Source organism: Mesoplodon densirostris, chromosome X (genome assembly GCF_025265405.1).
Source record: "Mesoplodon densirostris isolate mMesDen1 chromosome X, mMesDen1 primary haplotype, whole genome shotgun sequence".
In the NCBI taxonomy this organism is placed as follows: domain Eukaryota; kingdom Metazoa; phylum Chordata; class Mammalia; order Artiodactyla; family Ziphiidae; genus Mesoplodon; species Mesoplodon densirostris.
The window spans coordinates 64,919,505-64,939,960 of NC_082681.1; positions in this window are offsets into that span (position 1 = coordinate 64,919,505).

The window sequence follows — 20,456 nt, forward strand, 5'->3', positions numbered from 1 at the left end:
TTGTTTAATGTTGAGCTGCATGAGCCGTTTGTAAATTTGGAGATTAATCCTTTGTCAGTTGCTTCATTTGCAAACATTTTTCTCTCATTCTGAGGGTTGCCTTTTTCTCTTATTTATGGTTTCCTTTGTAGTGCAAAAACTTTTACATTTCATTAAGTCCTATTTATTTATATTTGCTTTTATTTCCATTTCTCTAAAAGGTGGGTCAAAAAGGATCCTGCTGTGACTTTTGTCATAGAGTGTTTTGCCTATGCTTTCTCTAAGAGTTTTATAGTGTCTTGACATACATTTATATCTTTAGTCCATTTTGAGTTTATTTTTGTGTATTGTGTAACAGAGTGCTCAAATTTCATTATTTTACATGTACCTGTCCAGTTATCCCAGTAACAATTATTGAAGAGGCTGTCTTTTCTCCATTGTATATTCTTGCCTCCTTTATTAATGATAAGGTGACCATATGTACATGGGTTTACCTCTGGGGTTTCTATACTGATCCAATGGTCTATGTTTCTGTTTCTGTGCCATTACCATACTGTCTTGATTACTGCAGCTTTATTGTATAGTATGAAGTCAAGGAGCCTGATTCCTCCAGCTCCATTTTTTATTTCTCAGGATTGCTTTGACTATTCGGTGTCTTTTGGGTTGAATCAAATTGTGAAATTCTTTGTTCTAGTTCTGTGAAAAATTGCATTGTTAGTTGTATAGGGATTGCATTGAATCTGTAGCTTGCTTTTGGTAGTATAGTCATTTTCATAGTGCTGAGTCTTCCAATCCAAGAACATGGTTTATCTCTCCATTTGTTTGTATCATGTTTAATTTCTTTCATCAGTGTCTTATATTTTTCTGCATACAGGTCTTTTGTATCCTTAGGTAGGTTAATTTCTAGGCATTTTACTATTTTTGTTGCAATGGTAATTAGTAGTGTTTCTTAATTTCACCTTGAGATTTTTCATCATTAGTGTATAGGAATGCAAATGATTTCTGTGCATTAATTTTGTATCCTGCTACTTTACCAAATTCATTTATTAGCTCTAGTAGCTTTCTGGTAGCATATTTAGGATTCTCTGTGTATAGTATCCTGTCATCTTCAAATAATGTCAGCATTATTCCTTCTTTTCTGAGTTGATTACCTTTTAATTCTTTTTCTTCTCTGATTGCTTTGGCCAAATCTTCCAAAACTAGGTTGAATAATAGTGGTGAAAATGGACAACCTTGTCTTTTTCCTGATCTTAGAGAAAATGGTTTCAATTTTTCACAACTCAGAACGATGTTGTCTCTGTGTTTCTCATATATGGCCTTTATTATATTGAGGTAAGTTCCATGTATGCCTACTTTCTGGCACGTTTTTATCATAAATGTGTGTTGAATTTTGTCAAAAGCTGTTTCTGCATATATTCTGATATCATATAATTTTTCTCCTTCATATTTTTAATATGGTGTATCACATTGTTTGATTTTCGTATATTGAAGAGTCCTTGCAATCCTGGAATAAACTCCACTTGATCATGGTTTATGATCCTTTTAATATGTTGTTGGATTCTTTTTGCTATTATTTTGCTGAGGGTTTTTGCATCTATGTTCATCAGTGATATTGGCCTGTTGTTTTCTTCCTTTCTGACATCTTTTTCTGGTTTTGGTATTAAGGTGATTTTGGTCTCATAGAACGAGTTTGGGAGTTTTCATCCCTCTGCTATATTTTGGAAGAGTTTGAGAAGTATAGGTATTAACTCTTCCCTAAATGTTTGACAGCATTCACCTGTGAAGACATCTCATCCTGTGCTTTTGTTTGTTGCAATATTTTTAATCACAGTCTCAACTTCATTGCTTGTGATTTGTCTATTTATATTTTCTACTTTTTTCCTGTTTGAGTCTCAGAAGGTTGTGCTTTTTTAAGAATGTGTCCATTTCTTGCAGGTTGTCCATCTTTTTGCCATTTAGTTGCCTTTATTAATCTCTCATGATCCTTTGTCTTTCTGCAGAGTCAGTTGTTACTTCACCTTTTTCATTTCTAATTCTATTGATTTTAGTTTTCTCCATTTTTTTCTTGATGAGTCTGGCTAATGATTTATCAGTTTTGTTTATCTTCTCAGAGAAGAAGCTTTTAGTTATATTGATCTTTGCTATTCTTTCTTTCACTTCTTTTTCATTTATTTCTGATCTGATCTTTATGTTTTTTTTTTATTTCTGCTATCTTTCGGGGTTTTTGGTTCTTCTTTCTCTAATTGCTTTAGGTGTAGGTTTCAGTTGTTTTTTGAGATGTTGTTGTTTCTTGAGGTAGGATTGTATTTCTATAAACTTCCCTCTTAGAACTGCTTTGGATGCTTCCCATAGGTTTTGGGTCGTCCCATTATCACTGTCATTTCTTTCTGGGTATTTTGTTATTTCTTCTTTGATTTGTTCAGTGATCTCTTTGTTATTTAGTAGTGTATTGTTTAACCTCCATGTGTTTGTATTTTTTACAGATTTTTTTTCCTTTTATTGATATCTTGCCTCGTAGTGTGTGGTCAAAAAATTTACTTGATACTATTTCAATTTCCTTTAATTTACCAAGGCTTGATCTGTGACTCAGGATATGATCTATCTTGGAGAATGTTCCATGAGCACTTGAGAAGAAAGTGTATTCTGTTGTTTTCAGATGGAATCTCCTATAAATATCAATTAAGTTGATCTTCTTTAATGAGTAATTTAAAGCTTTTGTTCCCCTATTTACTTTCATTTTGGATGATCTGTCCATTGGTCAAAATGAGGTGTTACAGTGCCCTACTATGATTGTCTTACTGTCGATTTCCTCTTTTATGGCTGTTAGCATTTGACTTATGTGTTGCAGTGCTCTTAAGTTGGGTTCATATATATTTGCAATTTTTATATCTTCACCTTGGATTGATCCCTTGATCTTTATGTAGAGTCCTTCTTTATCTCTTGTAGCAGTCTTTAAAGTCTATTTTGCCTGATTTGAGAATTGTTATGCCAGCTTTCTTTTGATTTCCATTTGCATGGAATATCTTTTTCCATCTCTCTCTTTCAGTCTGTATGTTTCCCTGGAGCTGAAGTGGGTCTCTTGTGGACAGCATATACACGGTCTCCTTTTTTTTTTGGGGGGGGGTCTTCTTTTTATATTATTTCTGCCACTCTATTGCTTTTGTTTGGATAATTTAATCCATTTACATTTAAGGTAATTATCCATATGTGTGTTCCTATTACCATTTTCTAAATTGTTTTGGTTTTGGTATTGTAGGTCTTTTCCTTCTCTTGTGTTTCCTGCCTATAGAAGTTCCTTTTGCATTTCCCGTGAAGCTGGTTTGCTGGCGTTGAATTCTCTTAATATTTGCTTGTCTGTAAATGTTTGAATTTCTCTGTCGAATCTGAATGAGATCCTTGCTGCATAGAGTAATCTTGGATGTACGTTTTTCCATTTCATCACTTCAAATATGTCCTGCCACTCCCTCCTGGCTTGCAGAGTTTCTGCTGAAAGATCAGCTCTTAATCTTATTGGGTTACCCTTGTATGTAATTTGTTGCTTTTCCCTTGTTGCTTTTAATATTTTATCTTTGGATTTAATTTTTTATTCATTTGATTAATATGTGTCTTGGCATGTTTCTCTTTGGGTTTATCCTGTATGGCACTCTCTGTGGTTCCTTGACTTGACTGACTATTTCCTTTCCCATATTAGGGATTTTTTCAATTGTAATCTCTGCAAATATTATATCAGTCCCTTTCTTTTTCTCTTCTTCTTCTGGGACCCTTATAATTCGAAGGTTGGTTCATTTAATGTTGTCCCAGAGGTCTCTGGTACTGTCAATTCTTTTCATTTTCTTTTCTTTATTCTGCTATGCAGTAGTAATATTCAATATTTTATCTTCTAGGTCTCTTATCTGTTCTTCTGCCTCAGTTATTCTGCTATTGTTCCTTCTAGAGAATTTTTAATTTAATTTACTCTGTTGTTCATCATTGTTTGTTTGTGCTTTACTTCTTTTAGGTCCTTGTTAAACTTTTCTTTTATTTTCTCCATTCTATTTCCAAGATTTTGGATCATCTTGACTATCATTACTCTGAATTATTTTTCAGGTAAACTGCCTAGTTCCTTTCATGTGTTTGGTCTGGTTGGTTTTTACCTTGCTCATTTATCTGCTGCATGTTTCTGTTTCTTCTCATTTTGCTTAACATACTGTGTTTGGGCTCTCCTTTGTGCAGGTTGCAGGTTCGTAGTTCCCATTGTTTTTGGTGTCTGCCCCTAGTGGGTGAGGTTTGTTCAATGGGTTGTTTAGGCTTCCTGGTCGAGGGCAATGGTTCTTGTGTTCTGGTGGGTGAGGCTGGATATTTTCTTTCTGCTGGGCAGGACTGCCTCTGGTGTTGTGTTTTTGGGTGTCTGTGATCTTATTATGATTTTAGGCAGCCTTTCTTCTAGTGGGGGTTACTGTGTTCCTGTCTTGGTAGTTGTTTGACATAGGGTGTCCAGCACTTTAGCTTGCTGGTCCTTGTATGGAGCTGGGTCTTAGCATTGAGATGGAGATCTCTGGGAGAGCTTTCACTCTTTGATATTACATGGAGCCAGGAGGGCTCTGCTGAACCAATGTCCTATACTAGGCTCTCCCATCACATAGGCTCCAGCCTTACACCCGTCCAGAGTACCAGGACCCTGTCCACCCCACGGCTTTGAAGAAAAGGGAGAAAGAAAGAAAGAAAGAAAGAAACAAAGAAAGAAAGAAAGAAAGTAATTATAATAAAAAATAAAAAATATTACAAATAAAAAATACTAAAAAGTAGTAAAGAAAGAAAGAAAGAGAGAGAGAAAGAAAGAAAGAAGAGAGCAACCAAACCCCAAAACAAATCCACCAATGATAACAAGCACTAAAAACTATACTAAGAAAAATAAATAAATAAATAAATGGACAGAGAAATCCCTAGGACCAATTGTAAAAGCAAAGCTATACAGACAAAACCACACAGTCCACTGCCTCAATTCTGGGATGATTCATTGTGTATTCAGGTATTCCGGAGATGCAGGGTACATCAAGTTGATTGTGGAGATTTATTCTGCTGCTCTTGAACATGCTGGGAGAAATTTCCTTTTCATTTTTTGTTTGCACAGCTCCTGGGGTTCAGCTTTGGATTTGGCCCTGCCTCTGCATTTAGGTCACATGAGCGCATCTGTCCCTCGCTCAGACTGGATGGGGTTAAAGTAGCAGCTGATTAAGGGGCTCTGGCTCACTAAGGCCAGGAGGAAGGTGGGGTATGGAATGTGTGGAGAGCCTGTGTCGACAGAGGCTGGCATGACATTGCAACAGACTGAGGCATGCCATGTGTTCTCCTGGGGAAGTTGTCCCTGGATCAGGGGACCCTGCAGTGGCAGGCTGAATAGGCTCCTGGGAAGGGATGTGTTGACAGTGACCAGTGCTGGTACACAGGCTTCTTGTTGGCTGTAGCAGCAGCCTTAGCATCTCATGCCTGTCTCTGGTGTCTGCATTGATATCCGCGGCTCATGCCTTTCTCTCAAGTTCATTTAGGCAGTGCTCTAAATCCCGTCTCATCACACACCCTGAAACAATGGTCTCTTGCCTCTTAGGCAGTTCTAGTCTTTTTCCTGGACTCCCTCCTGGCTACCTGTGGTGCACCTGCCTTCTTCAGGCTGTGTTCATGCAGCCAAACCCAGTCGTCTCCCTGTGATCTGAACTCAGAAGCCGGAGCCTCAGCCCCCACCCACCGCAGCAGGTGAGCAGACAAGCCTCTCGGTCTTGTGAGTGCTAGTCAGCACCAATCCTCTGTGTGGGTATCTCTCTGCTTTGCCCTCTGCACCCCTATTTCTTTGCTCTCCTCTGTGGCCTTGAAGCTTCCCCCCTGATACCTCCCCCCAGTCTCCGTAAGTTAAGGGACTGCCTAGTGTGTGGAATCATTTCCTCCTTCACAGCTCCCTTGCAGAAGTGAAGGCCCCATCCCTACTATTTTGTCTCTTTTTTTTTTTCTTTTTTCTTCTGCCCTACCCAGGTAAGTGGGGAGTTTCTTGCCTTTTGGGAAGTCTGAGATCTTCTGCCAGTGTTCAGTAGGTGTCCTGTAGGAGTTGTTCCACATGTAGATGTATTTCTGATGTATTTGTGGGGAGGAAGCTGATCTCCACGTCTTGGTCCTCCGCCATCTTGAATGTCTCCCCCTCTAGGTAATTTTGTGTTTCCTCTTTGATTTCTTCAGTGATCTCTTGATTATTTAGTAGTGTTTAGCCTCCATGTGTTTGTATTTTTTACACATTTTTTCCTGTATTTGATAACAAGTCTTATAGCATTGTTATCAGAAAAGATACTTGATATGATTTCAATTTTCTTTAATTTACTGAGGCTTGATTTGTGACCCAAAATATAATCAATCCTGGAGAATGTTCCTTGAGCACTTGAGAAGAAAGTGTATTCTATTATTTTTGAATGGAATGTCCTATAATTATCAATTATGTCCATCTTGTTTAATGTGTCATTTAAAGCTTATGTTTCCTTATTTTCATTTTGGTTGATCTTTCCATTGGTGAAAGTAGGGTTTTAAAATACCTTACTATGATTATGCTACTGTTGATTTCCCATTTTATGGCTCTTAGCATTTGCCTTGTGTATTGAGGTGCTCCTATTTTGGGTGTATTCATATTTACAATTGTTACATCTTCTTATTGGATTGACTGATCCCTGATCATTATCTAGTGTCCTTCTTGTCTCTTGTAATAGTCTTTAATTTAAAGTCTATTCTGTCTGATATGTGTATTTCTACCCCAGTTTCCTTTTGTTTTCACACTGTATGTGTCCCTAGGTCTGAAGTGAGTCTCTTGTAGACAGTGTATGTACGGGTCAGGTTTTTGTACCCATTCAGTGTCCCTTGGTTGGAGTATTTAATCCATTAACCTTTAAAGTAATTATAGATATGTATGTTTCTATTACCATTTTGTTAATTGTCTTGGGATTGTTTATTTTTTAACATCTTTATTGGAGTATAATTGCTTTACAATGGTGTGTTAGTTTCTGTATTATAACAAAATGAATCAGTTATACATATACATATATCCCCATATCTCTTCCCTCCTGCATCTCCCTCCCTTCCACCTTCCCTATCCCACCCCTCTAGGTGGTCACAAAGCACCGAACTGATCTCCCTGTGCTATGAGGCTGCTTCCCACTAGCTATCTGTTTTTCATTTGGTAGTATATATATATATATATATCCATGCCACTTTCTCATGTAATCCCAGCTTACCCTTCCCCCTCCCCATATCTTCAAGTCCATTCTCTAGTAAGTCTGTGTCTTTATTCCTATCTTGCTCCTAGGTTCTTCATAACCTTTTTTTTTGGCTTTTTAGATTCCATATACATATGTTAACATACGGTATTTGTTTTTCTCTTTCTGACTTACTTCACTCTGTTTGACAGACTCTAGGTCCATCCACCTCACTACAAATAACTCAATTTTGTTTCTTTTTATGGTTGAGTAATATTCCATTGTGTATATGTGCCCCATCTTCTTTATTCATTCATCTGTCAGTGGACACTTAGGTTGCTTCCATATCCTCGCTATTGTAAATAGAGCTGCAATGAACATTGGGATACATGACTCTTTTTGAATTATGGTTTTCTCAGGGTATATGCCCAGTAGTGGGATTGCTGGGTCATATGGTAGTTCTATTTTTAATTCTTTAAGGAACCTCCATAATGTTCTCCATAGTGGCCCTATCAATTTACATTCCCACCAACAGTGCAAGAGGGTTCCCTTTTCTCCACACCCTCTCCAGCATTTATTGTTTCTAGATTTTTTGATGATGGCCATTCTGACCAGTGTGAGATGATATCTCATTGTAGTTTTGATTTGCATTTCTCTAATTATTAGTGATGTTGAGCATTCTTTCATGTGTTTGCTGGCAATCTATATACCTTCTTTGGAGAAGTGTCTACTTATGTCTTCTGCCCATTTTTGGATTGCGTTCTTTGTTTTTTTGATATTGAGCTGCATGTGCTGCTTGTAAAGTTTGGAGATTAATCCTTTGTCAGTTGCTTCATTTGAAAATATTTTCTCCTATTCTGAAGGTTGTCTTTTCATCTTGTTTATGGTTTCCTTTGGTGTGCAAAAGCTTTTAAGTTCCATTAGGTCCCATTTGTTTTGTTTGTTTGTTTGTTTTTATTTCCATTTCTTTAGGAGGTGGGTCAAAAGGGATCTTGCCGTGATTTATGTCATAGAGTGTTCTGCGTATGTTTTCCTCTAAGGGTTTGATAGTGTTTGGCCTTACATTTAGGTCTTTATCTATTTTGAGTTTATTTTTGTGTATGGTGTTAGGGAGTGTTCTAATTTCATTCTTTTACCTGTAGCTGTCCAGTTTTCCTAGCACCACTTATTGAAGAGGCTGTCTTTTCTCCACTGTATATTCTTGCCTCCTTTATCAAAGATAAGGTGACCATATGTGTTTGCATTTATCTCTGGGTTTTCTATCCAGTTGGTTTTTTTTTGTTGTTGTTTGTCTTTTTCTTCTCTTGTGCTTCCTGCTTAAAGAAGTTCCTGCAGAATGGGCCTTCTTTAAAATTTTTGTAGAATTCTCAATAAAGCCATCTTGCACTGGCCCTTTTTTTATTGGGAGTTCTTTGAAAACTAAATCTACTTATTCATTATTGGCTTGTTCACATTTTCTCTTTCTTCATAATTCTTCATAATTCAGTCTTCAAGGGTTGTGTGTTTCTAGAAATTATCCATTTCATCTAGGTATCCCATGTATTGGTATATAATTGTTCATAATATTCTTTTATAATCCTTTTAACTTTTATGGAATTGTAAATCTCAGAGCCACCCACTTTTGAACACATAAATTCTCACCCTTTATGATAGTCACAGGACGCCCAGTGCACTTGGCTCCTGCTTCTTTTCTCCCCAGCTAATAAAAGGAGATACACCAAAATTGCAAAAGCCTACTTACTTCTATTAATAGTAACCATGTTTTGCCAGAGCAATCTTTTCTTGTGCTGTCTTATAATACAGAGACCTTAAGCATCACACCTTCCTCCTGGATACTTCGTCTACTGAAAAAGACACCTCTAGAACTCTCTTCAATCTTGCTGTAAAGGCCTTTATCAGGAACTGCTAATCACTTGTTGTGCCACCATGTCCAAAGAATAGACTCTTGGATTCAAGTGACACACCTAAAGAAAGCTCTGAGCCTGACTGGAACTACACATCTTCTTGTGGCCTGAAGGTAAGGATTTCAAGGATTTGAAGCAGATAGCATCTGATAAGACACTTTTCCCAAGATATCTGGACCAAACCTGTTGGAGGTATGTTGCCAATACTTTGACAATGACACAACACTTCAGATAATTGCCAATGTTTATTCTTTTAATAACATATGAACTTTAGATAAAAATTACCTCTGAGTTCTCCCTCTTACCCCTCCTTTTTTTTTTTTTTTTTTTTTTTTTTTTTGCGGTATGCGGGCCTCTCACTGTTGTGGCCTCCCCCATTGCGGAGCACAGGCTCCGGACGCGCAGGCTCAGCGGCCATGGCTCACGGGCCCAGCCGCTCCGCGGCATATGGGATCCTCCCAGACTGGGGCACGAACCCGTATCCCCTGCATCGGCAGGCGGACTCTCAACCACTTGCGCCACCAGGGAGGCCCACCCCTCCTTTTTAATCAAGTGTGATCTCAAAAGATTTCCAATCTGCTTGGCCCTGATTGACAAAAGCTGCTGAAATTGTAAAATCAGACTCTTGATCCGTGATGTTTTCAGAGAAAGATCTTGATCAAAAGGTGTAAGTGTAAAAAATAATAAACAGAAAACTAATTTAAATAGATTTGGGAAACCAGAAGAGGGAACTCTCACACACTACAACAATAGCAGAGCCCAACAGGAAGAAGAAAGACTACTCTTGTTTCTTGTCCGGGACTCAGTTAATGGAAACCATGGATTCTGTTTACTAAAGCCCTCTCGACTTCCTTTTCCCTCTATAAAAACATTCTCCTTCCCTTCCCATGCAGGGAATTGCATGTGGTTCACCATGGTTGTAGAACCTGAATTGCAATTCTCAGTCGATCCCAAATAAACTCATCTCTGCTGGAGAAATATCTGGCAGGCTATTTGTTTTAAGTTGAAACTCCTCAGGATACTGAGCCTTCCTTCCAGATCAAGAAATGGGACTACACAACCTTGAGTCATTGGGAAATTTATGTCTTAGGAACTTGGGCTCAAAAAAGGAAACTCCCCTCTCATCAGTGGCAGCCAAAATTGTGATAGATGACTGCATTCTCTGCTCCCAAACCAAAAGATAGAGGCTATCCAGATGGGGACATATTCCCTGGGGACACCAACCATATTCCTGCTGACTAATTTCTTTGGCCCACTCTTCCCTTCTGTTGGTACATCCAGATATGCCATCACAGTCATTGATACTGACATGGGATGTCTCTTGATGATCCCTACTTGGAATTCCTCTTCAAAACAGGTAATCTTTTTCCATTCTAAATTTATTCTTGTTCCCTTTGGATTCCCAGATTTTATTAACTGACAAGGGTGCACATTTTACCTCTCAGGAAACTAAACTGTGGGCTCTCCAACATTTGGAACTTCCATTTAGGCTATCACCCTCAGGCTGCTGACCTCACTGAGCATCTTAAGTCTTCTGAGAAAAAAAAACTACTTAATTTTTTTCAGGGAATCCTTGAAATGGATTGATCTCTTGTCCCAGACCCTCATCTTGCTTAACTCTTGTCCCCTGATCCTTCATACCCCACATACAAACTATTATACACTCTTCAATATTCCATGTTTTGTCATCTCTGGCAATCCTCAAGCCTTTACCCTCTAAGATGATATCCTTTTTATTTTATCCTTTGACTCCACTTCCCTCTTTTGCTCTATTTTTTGATCATCATGTCATTTGCTTCATGCTGACAAACCAATTGAGAGTGTATAGTCCAATATGGTTCTCTCATAATTGAATGTCTCCCTGGCCAAAAGCACAGCAAGTTAGTGTGGTATCATTTCTTTGGAAACCCTTACAATGCTGAGGACTTTCCAAAAGAGTTCTTCTCCCTGAATATACTGACTATAAGTGCTGGCTAATGAAATTAAGTTCCCATACCAATTTAAAGGAAGTAGAAATCATTACCCCAGGACCAATCAGTGGCAACATTTGGGTCTGGAAGAGGAAAGAAACTCTCCATTTGGCAGATACAAACTATATTGGGAGATGAGAGCATGGTGAGAAAGCTACACGTTGTGGCCTTTGTGTACACTAAACGAGATTACCCATGACTTTCTCACAGAGAACACAAACACTCAGCTATTAATCAACATACAAAGAGCTCAGCCAGAAGGAACCCAACCCAAGTTCATCAAATGTCAATGTCCTATATGACTATGGCTATTCTTATTGTTTTCTATAGCCTGGGTGATAGGGTTACTGGTAAACCCCTTGGTCATAACCATCAAACAGATATAATATTGGAACAATATGCTCCAGATCACAATTGTGCCACTGGGTGGAAAAGCAGGGAATATTAGAGAGCCCTGTTGGAAGGGCTCAGGCCAGCATGCCATTGAATCTGGGCAGCAAAGTGTTAGAATCCCTTTACAGGCAGTGAGACCTCTGGAAAGAATGTTTAAATGGCAATTGCTTCTCAATTTCTTTACACCAATTATTGCTACAAGCTAACTGGTCCTATGATTCCCTGCACATAAAACCCACCTGGCTACAGGGACTGTACTCCCATAATTTGCCCATTGCCCACAGAGGTTGCTCCCAGGAGTTCCTAAGTAGCATCCATAAGATATCCCTTAGTTTAGAATATAAATTTGCCCAGAATCTTTATGTGCTTTGAATGAGTTACTGGGGAATGTAAGGGCAACCACCATTCCATTGCTACATGGGACCCCGAAGACTCCAGAGCTCTTAACAACTTGTTCCACTAGCAGCATGCATTGAAGAGGTAGTTAAGTCTTTAGAGAAGCCTCCAAGTTTTAGCAGGCTAGCTTACCCTCAGGCCATGACCAATAACTCTACTGGATGGCAACATGGAAATGTCATCTGTTCCTTGGAAGGCACCACTCCAGAGAACCTAACGCATGAGTGAGATAGACTCAACCCTGGAGATGATACTGATTCAGATGACATTGTCCCATCCCAAGAATATGCTGCTGGAGATGTTTATGTCTCCTACAATATAGGTGATGCTTTAAAGACATATCACCACCTCAGAGACCTCCTCACTTGCCCATGTAGCCCAAGATGTTAAACACTTCACAATATTACACAAACCTTTGAAAAGATTTCAAGGGACCCCCAGATCACTGACCTATTTTTATGACTGTAAACTTCAAATTTGGGACAATCATTATGGATTGGATTTTAGATTGTTGCCTGTATAATTATTGTAGGATTTGCTACTATAATCTTAATCAGATGTGTACATTCTTGGTTACAATATGTCCCACTCCCGACTTTTAACATATCCACTACCTGGGTGTTAATGTCCCAACAGTTAACTCTGATGCCTTGGTGTCACAGGGTGGATTGTTGTGTAAATGCCTGCCCAGCTATATGTATATATATATATATATATATATATATATATATATATATATATATATATATATATATATATATATATATATATATATATATACATCTAAAGAAAGTTAATCATAGACAAGAGTGCCAAGAATACACAGTTGGGCAATAATAGTGCTGGGAAAACTGGAAATCCATATGGAAACAAATGAAATTGAAATGTATTTAGACCATACATAAGAATCAACTGAAAAATGATTAAAGGCCCAAACAGGACCTAAAACTGTAGAACTCCTAAAAGAAAACATAGGAGAAAAGTTCCTTTCCATTATTGTTGGCAATCATTTTTTTGGATATATGACACCAAAAACACTGGAAACTAAAGCAAAAATGAAGAAATGAGATTACATTAAACTAAAATAATCCTGCATAACAAAGGAAACAATCAACAAAATGAAAAGGCAACCTATAGAATGAAAGAAAACTTTGCAAATCACATATCTGATAAAAGGTTAACATCCAAATATGTGTAGTGATGGATATTTTAACTTTATTCTGCTAATAATTTCACAATAAATACATATATCAATGCATTATGTTGTATACCATGATTTTATACAACTTTGTTTCTAAATTATACCTCAGTAAAGCTGGAAAAAGTATATAAAAACTCATACAACTCAATTTCAAATAAAGCAATGAATACAATTGAAAAATAAGCAGTGGTTCTGAATAGTTGATTTTGCAAAGAAGACATACAAATGGCTAACAGTTACATAAAAAGATGCTCAACAGCACTAATCATCAGGGAAATACAAATCAACCTCACAAGAATATTACCTTACAAATGTTAGAATGGCTATTATCAAAATGATGAGATAACAAGTGTTGATGAGGATGGGGCAATAAAGGTACCCTTGTACACTATTGGTGGGAAGGTAAATTGTTACAACCGTTATGGAAAACCACGTGATGATTCCTCAAAATATTAAAATAGACCTGTTGTATGATCTAGCAATCTCACTTCTGGGTATATGACCAAAGGAAATGAAACCAGTATTTTTTTTTTTTTTTTTTTTGCGGTATGCGGGCCTCTCACTGTTGTGGCTTCTCCCATTGCAGAGCACAGGCTCTGGATGCACAGGCTCAGTGGCCATGAATCATGGGCCCAGCAGCTCCGCGGTATGTGGGATCTTCCCGGACTGGGGCACGAACCCACGTCCCATGCATCAGCAGGCGGACTCTCAACCACTGCGCCACCAGGGAAGCCCTGAAACCAGTATCTTAAAGAGATATTGTACTTCCATGTTTATTGTACTCCCATGTTCATTGCAGCATTATTCACAATAGCCAAGATTTTAAATGACCTAAGTGTCCATAGATGAATAAATATATAAGAGAAATTTGGTTACACATATTCAGTGGAATACAATTCAGCCATGAAAGAAGGAAATCTTGCCATTTGTGATGTGCTGAACCTAGATGACATCACGCTAAGTAAAATAAGCCAATACAGAAAGATAAATGCTGTATAATCTCAATTTTATGTGGAATCTAAGAAATGCACATAACAAATCGTGTTTTGCACCTTAAAGATATACAGTATTTATTCATAATGAACCTCTAGAAAGATGAAACAATAAAAATAAAAAATGTGACTTTTGTTATTCTTAAGGAAATCATGTATAATGGTTACTACATCCATTGATGAAAGCTTGATGAGATTTTTAAAACAGATGAATCAGGCTGACAACTCCTACATATTGACCAGTTTTCACATTACTAAAAGTGGAAAAGTAATATATTATGAGCCTCCTGATATGATGCAGTAGGAAGTATGCAGCTCTACCAGTGAAATAGTCTAGGCCCCAAAGTATGGGTATATATCCTAAACACTCCTTTACACATCTGACTACCAGTTGTAAGGATACACTAGGGAAAAATAAATATTTACAAAGCACTGCAAGGATATATTTAACCATATTCTGAACGTGAGAAATATTTTTTACTCAGAGAAATGTGTACTCAAAATATTTATGAATGACATGACGTGATGTCTCTGATTTCTTTCAAAGTTATTCCAACATAAAAGGAAGATCCAGATGAAAAAATATTAATAAAATATGGGTAATGACTGAATCTAAGTGATGGATGTGTGGGGTTCATCATATTGTATTCTCTACTTTTATATGTATTTTAAAACTCCATTATTTAAAAGTTATAAAGAAAGATAATGAATGGAATAAAATATTTTTTCTAACATATTTGATAATTGTAAACTTATTTGTGAAGAAAGTTCTCTTTTTAATTTTTTTCACATAATTGATAAATTTCCTTTTAATAAGCTCTTGGTTCATGGATTGTGTTGTACTGTACCTCTTAATTCTCAGATACTTAAGGTTTTTGATAAAAACTTTCATGCATTCTTAACTTTATTGATTAAAATATGATAATTTGTCTTGCAAAAATCTCTTCTATTAAAAATGCCTTAAATTTTTATTTGAATTCAAGTATGTAACATGTTTTTTATAAAAGGCCCATGTGTCTAGGAAAACAATATGCATATGATCTGTCTAATATGAAGATTTTCTATATGTCTTTGAATCAGGTCTATTATTTGCATTGTGTAGTTCTTTTGTAGCCATACATATTGTAATCTACTACCTTTGTTCTTTTCTAGAAGAGGTGTATAATGTCCTTTTATATTAAACAAATGTATTATATTTGTTTCTATACCATCTCCTTATGTTTCAGATTATTTTTCTTTACTTCACTGCTATGTTATTTTGACTTTTACATATTACTAACTATAATTTTATAAAAATAAACTGTTCATCATTATATAATATCCAGGTAATTTTCTGCTTTTTACCTTAAACGCTATGTTGTCTAATACTAATATAGTCATTTTAAATTATTTTTCTGATTGTACTTTCCTAGTATTTCTTTCCCATTATTATCAATGTTTATCATGTTTGAAAATTTTTTTCCTGTATACTTCATATTTCCTTCTACCCAAATCCAATATTATATTTATCTTAATTAGAATATTCAGTCATTTTAAAATTGAGGCATAATTGACACATAACATTGTATAATTTTAAGGTGTACAACTTGTTGATTTGACATATTTATATATTGCAGTACTTTTAGCACTGAAGTGTTAGCTAGCACCTCCATCACATCACATAATTATCATTTTATTTTCTCCTGAGAATATTTAAGAACTAGTTTTTGGCAACTTTGAATTATATAATAACATATTGTGGACTAAAGTCACTAAACTGTTTATTAGATTTCCAGAACTTATTCATCTTCTAACTGTATGTTTGTACCATTGGACCAACATCTACCAAATTCCCCCATCTTCCCAGCCACTGCTAACTGCCTTACTACTTTATTTTTATGAGTTTTGCTTTTTTAGATTCAACATATAAGTGATGACATGCCACATTTGTTTTACTCTGACTTCTCTCAGAATAAAGACCTCAAGTTCCATTCATATTGTTGCAATGGCAGAATGTTCTTTTTTTCTCGTGCCTGAATAGTATTCCACTGTACATATAAATACCACAACCATATCCATTCATCTATTGATGGACACTTAGGTTATTTCCACATCATGGCTATTGTGCATAATGCTGCAATAAAGGGATTGCAGGTGTCCCTTGGGTAACCTATTTTCACTTCCTTTGGATATATATCCAAAAGTGAGATTGTTGGACCATATGATAGTTCTATTTTTAGTTTTTTAAGGAACTCCCACACTGTTCTCCATAGGGGCTGAACCAGTTTATAGTACCATCAACAGTGTACATGATTCCCATTTCTCCACATCCTCACCAACACTTGTCATTTCTTAACTTCTTGATAATAGCCATTCTTATAGGTGTCAGGAGATATCTCATTGTGGTTTTAGTTTGCACTTCCCTGGAGATTATTGATGTTGAACACTTTTTCATGTACCTGTTGTCTATTTGGATGTCTTCTTTGGAGAAATGTCTGATTAATTCCTCTGCCCAATTTTAACACCAGATTTGGTTTGCTTGTTTGTTATTGACTTTTATGAGCTCTTTATATATTTTGGATATTAACCAATTATTAGATACATGGTTTACAAATATTTTCTACAACTCCACATGTTGCCTTTTTATGTTGCTGATTGTTTCCATTGCTATGCAGAAGATTGTTAGTTTGATATGGTCTCACTTGTTTGTTTTTTTTTTGTCACTTTTGCTTTGGTTGTCAAATCCAAAAAATGCATTGCCAAAACTAATGTCAAAAATCTTCTTCCCTATGTTTTCTTCTAGGAGTTTTATAGTATCACATCTTATGTTTAAGTCTTTGATCTACTTTGAGCTATTTTTTTTAGTTGTGTAATATAGGAGTCCAATTTCATTTTTATGCATGTGTTATCCAGTTTTCCTGACACAATTTGTTGAAGAGACCATACTGCCCCCAATGGAAGTTCCTGGTTCCCATATCAAATATTATTTGACCATTTACATGGGTATTTAATTCTGAGCTTTCTTTCTCTTCCATTGTTGTATGTATCTATTTTTAATGCCTGTACTGTACTCTTTTAAATATTATAGCTTTGTAGAATAGTTTGAAATCAGAACATGTAATGCCTCTGGATTTGTTGTTCTTTCTCATGATTTCTTTGGCTGTTTGGGGTCTTTCATGGTTCCATACAACATTTAGGATTTTTTTTTCTATTTCCGTGAAAAATGCCATTGGATTTTTGATAGAGGTTACATTGAATCTATAGATGGCTTTGGGTAGCATGGACATCTTAGTAATATTAGCTTTCAAACAACAAATGAAGTACATGCTTCTATTTTTTTTTTGTCTCTCCTTTGATTTCTTTGGCAACACATTGTAGTTTTTATTGTATAGATCTTTCACTTACTTAGTTAAATTTACTTGCAGATATTTTATTGTTGTTGATGTTAATGTGAATTAAATACTTTTATTTATTTCTTTTTCAGATTTTTTCATTGTTACTGTATAAAAAAGCAACTGAATTCTGTGTATTGATTTTTTTCATTTTTATTGAAATATAGTTGATGTACAATATTACATAAGATACAAGTGTACAACATAGTGATTCACAATTTTTTAATATTATATTCCTTTTTTACTTACTACAAAATCCTGGCTATATACTCCATGTTTTGCAGTACATCCTTATAGCTTATTTATTTTATACATAATAGTTTGTACCTCTTAATGCACTACCCCAATCTAGCCCCTTCTCCCTTCCCTCTCTCCACTGGTGACCACTTATTTTTTCTCCATATCTGTGAGTCTGTTTCTTGCTTGTTATATTTAATAGATTGATTTATTTCTATATTCCATATATAAGTTATATCACACGGTATTTTTCTTTCTCTGTCTGACTTGTTTCACTTAGCATAATACCTTCCAAGTCCATTCAAGTTGTTGCAAATGGAAAATATTCATTCATTTTTATGGCTGAGTACAGAGTTCAGAAATAAACGCATCCACCTATGGTCAATTAATCTTTGACAAAGGAGACAAGAATATACAATGGAGAAAAGACAGTCTCTTCAATAAGTGGTGCTGGGGGAACTGGACAGCTACATGTAAAAGAACGAAATTAGAACATTCTCTAACACCATATACAAAAATAAACTTAAAAAAAGCATAAGCAGAATACTCTAACATAAATCATAGCAATACTGTCCCAGCCAAAACTTCTTCCAGTCATGTCGGCCCCAGTAGCCACAACACTCGACACCTCCTACCCTGCTGGCCTGCGTGGACACATGTGCTTTGGGGAAGCCTCAGGAGCAGACACTGCTGGGAGCATCACACACAAGGGTAAGGCTGAAACCACAGCTGAGCCCAGGGACTGTACAACTAAGGAAGAAGTGCAGAAATATCTCCTCATGGCTACAAGAACCATGGAGTTACACCTCCACTAATGGCTTCTTAAATTCAGTGCCTGTAGAACATCTCAAAGGACAACAAGTGCTCCTGAAGCTGTGATGGGTCTGGCTTTAGCAGCTGTCAGGTTTGTGGGCATGTTCCTGTGATGGTTGAGCCAGACCAGAGTCTGAGATGCCTCCATAGCTCACACAGTAGGTCCTGGTTCAAGATTACTGCAGTCCAGGGACATGACCTCAGTGCATCTGTGCCAGTGGTCTGGTGAAGACAACACCTGAGAGTCACCAGGGCCAGTTGCTGGCATACCCACAGTTAAGGAGAGATCAAAAGCAGTGCCAATAACAGTGTACTTTGTGAGCCTGTTCAACAGGTGAAAGGGGACAGAATGGAACACACTCACAGGTGAACAGCACAAGAGGAGGAATACTCAGAGGCTTCTCTCACTCTGAGAGGGATCCTATTCTGCCTTCCTCACAGCTAAGAAGCAGAATTCGGGGCCTCTACTTCAACAACTAGGGAGAACATAATGTACCTGACAGTGCAGTGACAACCACAGAGCAAATGGGAGGCCCTGCTCAATGTCGACCTCACACAGCAGGGGACAGACGCAAGAAGAAAGAGGAGCTACAATGCTGCAGCCTGCACAAAGAAGACCACAGACACAATAAGTTAGACAAAATGAGATGACAGAGAAATATGTTGCAGACAAAGGAGCAAGATAAAAAAGAACAAGTAAATAAACATGAGTTAGGCAATCTACCTGAAAAGTAATTCAGAATAATTACAGTAAAGATGACGCAAGATGTCAAAAAAGAAAGGAGGCAGAGGGTATATGTCCAGTAGTTGGATGGCTGGGAGGTGTGGTATTTCTACTTTTAGCTTTTTAAGGAACCTCCATACTGTTCTCCATAGTGGCTGTATCAATTTAAATTCCAACCAACAAGCGCAAGAGGGTTCCCTTTCCTCCACACCCTCTCCAGCATTTATTGTTTCTAGATTTTTTGATGCTGGCCATTCTGACCAGTGTGAGATGATATCTCATTGTAGTTTTGATTTGCACTTGATGGTGGCCATTCTGACCAGTGAGCTGATATCTCATTGTAGTTCTGATTTGCACTTCTCTAATGATTAATGATGTTGAGCATTCTTTCATGTGTTTGCTGGCACTCTGTATAACTTCATTGGAGAAATGTCTATTTAGGTTTCTGCCCATTTTTAGATTGGGTTTTTTGTTTTTTTGTTTGTTTGTTATTGAGCTGCATAAGCTGCTTGTAAATTTTAGAGATTAGTCCTTTGTCAGTTGCTTCTTTTGCAAATATTTTCTCCCATTCTGAGAGTTGTCTTTTGGTCTTGTTTATGGTTTCCTTTGCTGTGCAAAAGCTTTTAAGTTTCATTAGGTCCCATTTGTTTATTTTCCTTTTTATTTCCATTTCTCAAGATCTTTTTGACCCTTTTTGGGTAAAAAAAGATCTTGCTGTCATTTATGTCATAGAGTGTTCAGCCTATGTTTTCCTCTAAGAGTTTGATAGTGTCTGGCCTTGCAGCTCTATTTACAATAGCCAGGACATGGAAGCAACCTAAGTGTCCATCATCGGATGAACAGATAAAGAAGATGTGGCACATATACACAATGGAATATTACTCAGCCATAAAAAGAAACAAAATTGAGATATTTGTAGTGAGGAGGATGGACCGAGAGTCTGTCATACAGAGTGAAGTAACTCAGAAAGAGAAAATAAATTCCGTATGCTAACATATATATATATATATATATATGGAATCTAAGAAAAAAAAAGGTCATGAAGAACCTAGGGGTAAGACTGGAATAAAGACACAGACCTACTAGAGAATGGACTTGAGGATATGGGGAGGGGGAAGGGTAAGCTGTGACAAAGTGAGAGAGTGGCATGGACATATATACACTATCAAACATAAAATACATAGCTAGTGTGAAGCAGCCACATAACACAGGGAGATCATCTTGGTGGTTTATGACCACCTAGAGGGGTGGGATAGGGAGGGTGGGAGGGA